Source organism: Phoenix dactylifera, chromosome 5 (genome assembly GCF_009389715.1).
Source record: "Phoenix dactylifera cultivar Barhee BC4 chromosome 5, palm_55x_up_171113_PBpolish2nd_filt_p, whole genome shotgun sequence".
Lineage (NCBI taxonomy): Eukaryota > Viridiplantae > Streptophyta > Magnoliopsida > Arecales > Arecaceae > Phoenix > Phoenix dactylifera.
The window spans coordinates 4,003,813-4,012,935 of record NC_052396.1 but is presented as its reverse complement, the minus strand read 5'-3'; the positions used below and the strand labels follow the sequence as shown (position 1 = coordinate 4,012,935).

The 9,123-nt window shown below is 39.2% G+C and overlaps 1 pseudogene; it reads right to left on the bottom strand.

Annotated features, from left to right (window-relative positions):
• Positions 1 to 8,679, bottom strand: LOC103711686 (annotated as a pseudogene).
• Positions 8,680 to 9,123: the final 444 nt, after the last annotated feature.

Genomic DNA, 9,123 nt, shown 5'->3' with positions numbered 1-9,123 from the left:
TATAGAGCTCAGAAACCACTGCACTGATCAACTGTGATCTCAAATTGTTGCCAAGATTAAAAGTACAGAGCAACAAATAATTAAGAGGCAAATTCAATATAGTAGCCATTTAATGCTTAAAAATTATAGTAACCAAGCTGGACTAGAAGAATTCAAGATACTAAAACAAGGTGCAAGAAAGAATACTCCTCCATGGCAAAAAATTTGCTAATAATGACCAACGATCTCGAGAAGAGTTCACATGTGAGCAAATGGGCATTGCACGCCAGACACAAAATCCCCAGATAACCTTTAGCATAAAGATTTACTTTTCCATTGAAGAGCACCTACCACCACATCTTCCGTGAAAATGGAAGAAGAAGATGGATCGCTTTTTGACATCTTCTCCTGCCCCTGCTTTAATCCAGGCAACGTGTCTGCATTTCATCAACAGTTAAGGCCCAGCGAACATCCATTTGATATTGATCCAATATAAACTATTAGGCATTGATAGATAAGAAATCCATATCAAGTAGGATACGATGTGACTGAATAACGGGCTTGCTTTTTCTTTAGATGTCATCATAGTACACTCTGGCGAGCACATTTTGCTTGCCGAACTGACAGAAGTCAGACTGAAATGGCCTCACAATGAACGTTCCAACCATCTGCACTTCCCCCAATGACTTCAGGCTCAAGGCAGGAAGCCTCTATTTCTGTATGATTCACAACCCATTGATTCTCTGTTTTGCAGGATACCATGTTGATTCGGCTGGTTGCCAGAAGTATATACTATGCTGACAACGTTGCATTTTTAGGCGACAAGAAGGAGAAGTGTAGTAGGAATAAACAAAGATTAAAAAATGCAACACAATATGAAAATCTAGAAGCTAGCTAATCTTGCAATTCTTTGACATTCCTGAGGCAGTAATTCATCAAGAAAGGAGCTAAAGATGTCATGGAACCACCCAATTTTGGAAGAAGGAGCAACCTTCAGGAAGAATATGTCTGCACAATGCATTCATGGATAAAATATCTGAGCTGCGGTCAGCTCAACTTGATCACTTTGACCGATAATCTGACTGCACCTGCATGAAGATGTAGCTCATCAATCAGACAAGAGTTCATTGAAATAGTGTTCTGCAAGACTGAAAACAGCTTTTACATAAGCATGCAAATTTAGATGTAAGGCCCAAAGTACATGCTAGATATACCTTATTATCCGTGGTAGTGTTTTCATCAAGCTATGTCCATTATGAGAGGCCAATATTCATGTGCTCGGCTGTTAATTTCATCTGAAGACCACAGAAGCTCAACCCTGTCAAGATTCATCCCAACAGCTTTCCAATCTCGATAAGATAACAACCAACTGTTTGGAATTTTTCAGATCACCCCCAATTTTATTGTTTAGCCGTGCAAACTAATCAGAAATCCACATACAGTGCACCCAGCAGATGTCAGCTTGCTCACATCGATTGTCTTCATGACACCCTGATGAGAAGCAAAAGTACTATAAGCAGAAGAATGCAAGAACATAAACCTTTTTACCTGCGATGACTTTGGAAATCCAGAACCAGTTAGTCATTTTACAAAATTTAAACAAGGTTTTTCTTGATTCCTTTGCGGTATAAAGATATAAAAAAATGTTTCTATGAAGTTTTTGAGCATTACAGAGTGATGTCATCCAAGAAGAATGATAGCCTATAAAGGATCAAAAAGTGGAGGAAAAAAATTGCAGAATTCAGACAAACAGAACGTAGAAGACATGAAACTGCACAAGAAATGATCATATCAAACTGGTCTTCACCTATCAATTTATTATCATTATGTTATCCTGCGAACTATATAAAAGTGCCAATGTTCCTCTAATGCGAGAACTTTCACACCTAGATAACGTAAAATTAATATCATGCTGAACTTACCCAATCAAACCATACGACCTCCCATCTCTATTACAGTGTTAGGCAATCATGGCTAGAGACCTAATGGACCAATTCTATATTCAATAACGTGCATGCACTAAGACTATCTCATGTTTTCAACGTCTCAACTAAAACATAACAACCCTTACATGTCCATCTCCTATCTACGAGATACCTATTGCTGCCAGGCTTCTGATGTGCACTCACTATTTGAACTCGTGGAGGCTTCAAGCTCTCCATATGTCCCATCTCTCTTCTTAGCAACACCAGACCCGCAATAAGATAATGCTATATCTCTTACAAGCATTTTTTCCATTGAAATCTGTCGCAATCATTCTTGGAAACCAATAGTCTGCCAAACAGGTCCCACTTCAAAATTTCATGCTCGTCATATTGTTAATTTATAATGTTAGGCTCGAATCATGTTGAGCTAATCAGTTAATTTATACTCCAATCATATTTTTCCTGGTATAAAGCATGTCAAATGCAACCAAGATTGCTGCTACCCCTTCGTAAATAACATCCAGCATCCCTATATCAATCCTAATGGCCTATACACATTATCAATTATCTTTTGGCTGGACACAGCTTGGGTATATACGACAACTGGGAACTAAGTCCACAAAGGATAACTACGCCACCCAAAGTCAACCTTCAAAATGCCTTCTTAGCAATCCTTTTTCACTCTGATGATTCTTACTACCAATCCACTCTCTCGTTAAAGCAATAAAAAGAAAGTTACTCATCATATCCTAGGATAAAATAATTCACTAGGAGAGTATACGATTTTTAAAAAACCAAAATAAACCAAACAGATCTACAAATTAGTTAGCTTGTGCTGAACTTGGAAACATGTGACTCCTTTAAGATTGGGGCCAAGCAAAATGAATTGAGGATATTGTGGCAATAAAAGTGCTGACTAGTACTTCAATCACCAATAGGATCAATTATGACTAAGTTTCCAAGTCAAGACCCACTGATGCATGCCCTCCCATCGCCATCCTTACTTTATTGTGTGAGAGGGAAACAAGGAAAGTATATCAATCTAGAAATGAAAGTATGTTTAGTTTTTCCAAGAACGAAAATAGGTAGGGAACATAATGAACCCTTCTAAATAAATTCACCTTTGATTGCAATACTTGGATCCCAAAAGATATTTTCTAAAATGCACGAAAAGATGTTTTGACTTTCTCTACAAACAATGAATAGAACTACTAGCATGGTTGGCTGAAACGACCTGATCCAAGCAATTCGGGCCGTACCGAGCCGAACATAGTTGGGTTGATTTGGCCCTATAAAACCTCACGAGCCACCAACCTCTTGGCCTCGAGACCCCCAAAGATGCTCCCGTGCATCCCAAGCCCTCATCACATACAGTCGCCCAGGATTTTCTTGTCTGCACATCCAACCCTACCAAAGCCCTAGAAGAAGGTCCTCTCTCCCTCTCCTTCTCTCTCTCGAAGCCCTAGATATCCCAAGCCCCTCATCTTCGTTGCTCAGCTGCTGTAGCTAGCATGGTGGACACCGTGAACGGGAAGCAGGATCCCAAGCCCCTTGCCTTCGTTGCTTGGCTAGGAGGGCAGCGTCGAAGCCCGAGAGGTGCTTGAAACTAGGTTGGAACTCAGAAGAATACAAGGTACTCTCTCCTCCTCTCTCTCTCCCTCTATCTCAGTCCCCCCTCTCTCTCTCCTTCTCCCTCCCCCCTCCCTCGCCCTGTTGTTGAGTAGTAACAGTCCTACATCGGATAGGTTAAGAACTTTTGTAGTGCTTATATACTCTTAGGCCCATCTATCTAAATGCTCGGATTTTTAGATGGGATCTTAACATGGTATCAGAGCCCACCGATCCTTCTTGCCTACTGAAACCTCCACACTCCCACTTACTAATCCACATGCCGCCCCTCATTTGGATTCGATCCTTCGGGCTATACAAGTGAGAAGGTGTTGAGGAATAATAGTCTCACATCAGATAGGTTAAGAACTCTTGTGGTGTTTATATATTCTTGGGCCCATCTATCTAAATGCTCTAATTTTTAGATAGGATCATAACACCTATTTTAGTACGTCCTAAAATAGCACAATACAGACCCGTACTATACCATACCGGTCACAGACCGCTACGAGCCTTGGTACAGATTTGTCAAACCTTGACCACTAGCCTTACGAATTAAAAGTTAAAATGATTTCTCAACCACTATGAGAAGCAATTCATAAAAAGTTGTTTAACTCATCTATTTATTAACACCCAATCTACCTATTTGTCAATAGGACTGGTAGAGAATATTTATTTATGTTGTGAAAAAAATTCTTTTGAAGCCAAATACTCTTGGATGGGCAGTTGAATAGGGAGGGAAAGAATTTTTTTCTCCCTCATATTTCATAAAGTATATCACTTCAAGGTTATGAAAACTTATACTTTAATCCTTAGTTATGCCCCACCATACATTAAAAGAAAATCTATCGTAGTATTATGCACCTAAATTTCATCAACTTGATTAAATTTACACTTCAAGTTAGAGGGGTTAGCTAAAACCATCCATCCCCTCTAAAGGGATGAATTAAAAAAAAAAAGAATTGCTTCTTATGTCAAAAAAGGATTATGATAGGTGGGTTTGCTACCATATCAAAGGAAACACAAAAAATCTAGACCAAAGGAAGAGATGATGGTGTCAAATAGAAAGGGCAACAATACATAAAGCCGTTTCTCGAAATCCACTCCAAGCTTAGTAATTATCTATTCAATCAAATGATTATCTTTTAAGAACAAGGTTCCTTGGTTATTCGGGCCCTTGAGGGAAGGGGTCAGGTTGTTAAGCCCATCACACACAACATGCTCCGGAGCATTCAACTACCTGTTAGAACAAGATTTAAACTAAGAGGATAAACAAGAGCATGTCAAAAAGACCTTTTTCCTCATTTTTATCTCTTTACAAGCTATCTAATGGATCGTGACAACCAGAAGGTGGAAGCCCAATTAGTGGTGCTTTCATAACGTGACATGGGACCCACCTTACATAGCACCGTGCCGCCACCACAACCCTGACATAATCTAGCACTCCAATAACTACCGCAATCAAGGTTTTAAATATCAGTATTGAAGGCTGCATCATTTTTCCATCAAAACAGTATCTATACGGTTTTCATACAATATCAGTACTGACAAGTACATATCAAAATTGAAAACATCAAAAGGAATGAAAAATCATTGGTACCAATCGATACAGTCAGTGCAGTACCATCATGGCTGATACATATCGGTACTCAGTATGAATGTTTTCAGCATCCCAGCAACTGTATCTATGCCGGTTTCGCATTGGAACGATATAGTACCAACGGTACTATCCCATTCTAGTGGTTTTTGAATGCATGACACCAATCCTAATTGCCACAACAACCCCATCCCCTTTACAACTGATGACAAAGCCCTCTACCTCCAACAAAGAACCACAATTATCCTAACACTTATGACATCAACTAAGGAAATGTGATTGTCATTATGCCTTACTCATACCCGAGGAGGCTCAACAATGATGGTAGCAACAAATATGGGGGATCACATTGTCCTACTAATATAAAGATAGAATTTGGACTTGCATAGCTCTACAGTGAAGATGGTGATTTTGCATCATGAATTTGAGCTTGTCAGCTGCAGACCCAGGCACGTGCATTTAATTCTTATCTCTATTCTTTTTTAGAAATTTAAAGAACTCTTCCGTGCTTGGATTTATCGCATGCTATACAAATCGATTCGAGTTTTAAGGTTTCTTTTAGGGAAAAAAAACTCTAACTCTATTTAGAGGATGAAATACTATCTGTTATATCATCCTACAACCCATGCCTTACTTAAATCCTAGTAGGCCCAACGAAGCGCATGCACGCCTCCACGCCATGCTTAGTTATAGCTTTAGGGAGGCTCAATTGCAATTGCTGCACAATGTGATTGTTGAGCACTTCCTAACTATCAATCATCATTACGAATGGTGCGCCCACATTTACATCCTCCACAACCATCCCTCCTATCACAGCCCTCCTTTTTCAGCCTCTACCGTGGTTTCATTCCTTGTTTAAATAAATTGCTACATTTTGTTTGAAGCCTAGATTTCTCTACCCTCTATGTTGACTTCCGGAGCTTCCATGGCTTAATTGTAATGGATTCCTATTAGTTTGCATAACTAGTGTCATTTCCCCTATTTATCGGTTTCAAGAAATTCTAGAATGATAACTAATCTCACAAACCTCACAATATGTTGAAGACTCTAATAACTTCAGCAACATTTTTCCCTTGTTCAGGGGCTCTGAGCACTTTCTGTCACATTTGATCTCACAAATCTCATGTTAAGCTATAGACTCTTATAGGGGCTCTGACCACTTTCTGTCACATTTAATCTCACAAATCTCATGTTAAGCTATAGACTCTTATAGCCTCTTCAATTTTAACTTCTGCCCCTTCCTCCTATTTGTGGGCTTCAAGAATCTTTAGAGTGTCATGCTTGATCTCATAAACCTCCAAGTGTGTTGTAAATGGCGATAATTTCCAATTTTTTTCTTTTTATCCTTCTATCTGTGGACTTTAAGAATTAGAATGTCACACTTGATCTCACAAACCCAGACAATATGTTATGGCTTGCAAGAATTGCAACAAATATTGCCACATCCTCCAACAAGATTGCAATTTTTTTTAAAAGAATCATTAAACCCAGCATAAGATAAATCCAAACAAAAAAAAGCCTTTTTCAAATTTAAAGAAAAAAGAAACGGTAGAGAAAGGACAAAGCGCACACAAGGTTCCACAAATAAGGGGCTATGTTAGGCATCAATTCATTCGCTGCAGAGCAATAAAAGCCTAGTCTTTTACCATCATAATAGTAGAACAAGGTGGCCTCTTTTCCTATCGCTACCACCACTATCAAGCCTCACCAAAGTATGAGTTATGCATTGTGAGGAATATGTATGCCTAACAGGGTTGTTATCTTGGGTTCGGGATAGGTTAAGTGGGGTAATTAAGGTCTTTGGCTCAAAAATAAGAAAAAGTGGAATATGAAACTTACATTTATGGGATAGTTATCTACAAGTTATTCATGTTTTTCTTTAGGGTAAATTATTTGGACTAAGGGTGTTTTGTTCATAAAAATTAGGAGCCATGCATAAACAACGGCCTTATGCCATGATTAGATTATGAAACCTTTCCCTTGGAATAGTTATATATGGCATAATCAACTTTGACTAGCATAACTATTCCTTGTGCCTTTTTCAAAAGTTGTTTGGCAGGCAAGAGACTTACAGAGCCTGACATTTGCTTTTTTTTCCAACCAAATGCTGCTAAAGGAGTAGTTGGAAAGTGGTTGAGAATGCTGGTGGAGCCAGATCAAGTTAGGGATGTGGTGATGCAGGCATCCGACAGTGCAATGTAAATAAAGGTTGGGTCCAAAGTGGTGCTGCAGCAACATCACCATCCACCCATCGATTGCCATAATTCATCGAATATCTTGCACATAGAAATGAGGGGGAAGTCTCTTGGGCAAGCTCTCTATCTTTGTCCAACATTTTGGCTAATGAGGTCAAGGACTAGGCGATGTTGGAGCACATGGATATATGATGCCTGATGGGCTCTGCGAACCCCCCTCCCCTCCTCAAGCTAGCACGAACATCCTTACTTTTCAGAGGTTAAGCTTTAAGAATAGAGAATTCTTCATCTTGCATAAACAAGTTATACGCAACCTAGAAAGAAAAGAAACATAGTATTGTCTTTCTAGTGAATTGATGTCACCCCTTGCATAGACTAGATCACTAACATATCAAAGATACTATTAACATTCTAATTCAATTACTATAATCAGAGAACTAACAAGCCTTATCCTATCAAATTGGAATTATGGATCTTTAATTTTCTTCATAATTTGCTCTTGCAAACGATAGGAATAACCTTCATAACCTATTAAATTAAGCTTTTCAACTCCACTCAGTGTACTACATATATTCCTACTTCTGTTCATAGCCCGGCAAAAGAAATCCAAGTGCCCCAGTAATTTTATTCTAACCAAACCTCCATTCCATGACCCCACATGGTAAATAAAGTAGAGCTGCACTAAAATCAAAAAACTAGAAACCAAAGACAGTCTACCACATGGCTACACAACTAATCTTCCAAGCAAAGAAATTGTCTTCTCAAATAAAACCGATAACCAAACAAACCCGAAAACCATATTTGGGTCCTAGGCGGTGCAACTTTTAGAAGGGAAAATCAGAATAAAAAACAACATTGAGAAATTAAATTACTAAACTGTGGTAATATCCGGCATTAGACGACATAATCATTGTAAATTGTAGAAGTTCCCTGTACCCAAATTAGATGTCACTTCTAAAAATGATAGCAAATAGATAAAGATCAAAACATCTGAAATGATTAAACCTGGGCAATGTGCATCCTCCCTGATGGTTCAGACCCATCATAGCAGATCGGATTCGGTTTTTTCTCGAGGAGGTTTCTGGTTCGTCTTCTTGTGTGCATTCCTCTCCCACGCTCCTCACCGGCGCGTACTTCTCTGTCAATATTTACCTGTAGTCCAAGCGGCACAAAAAAAGCGGAAAATGTACCAATAGCCGAGATTGAGTTTAACTCTCCTCTTTTTTTTCCAAGGAGTTTGGATTGGAAGGAGTAAGAGATTCCAAGGTCCTTACGAGGCGGGGGCCGGAGCCGAGGAGGAAGGATCTAAACAAAGTGAGGCGACGTTTAGTGAGGATTCGACGGCGGAGATCCGCTTGTCTGTTCCTTCCGCCATGGATGCCTCACGGGAGGGACGGCGCCAGGGTTTGCATGGGGTTAGGGTTTTGGGCCGTTTACAAGCGGGAGGAAGAAGTCGATGAGAGCTAAGAGGCAAAAGTTCGATCCCCGAGCGAATGCATACTTGGAAATGTACTCAATAGACCTTAGATCTATTTATTAATTACATAATATTAAATATAAAATTTATATTATATATAAAAATAGATATTTTAAATTTTGGTTTTTTTTTTTGTGGATTTTGGTATATTTCTTGAATGATTCCATCCCCCTCTTAAAAAAAAGAAGAAAAAAAAAAACGCTCTCCGCATATTTCTAAAAAAAAACCTCAACATAATTGTTATTTGTTAGAGGGTTGGGGTTGTACGCTTCGTGTGATTCACCTTTGGATCACCCACCGATCGCTTTGACATCCGTGCAGTCAGCCAATTTCAGCGGTAGT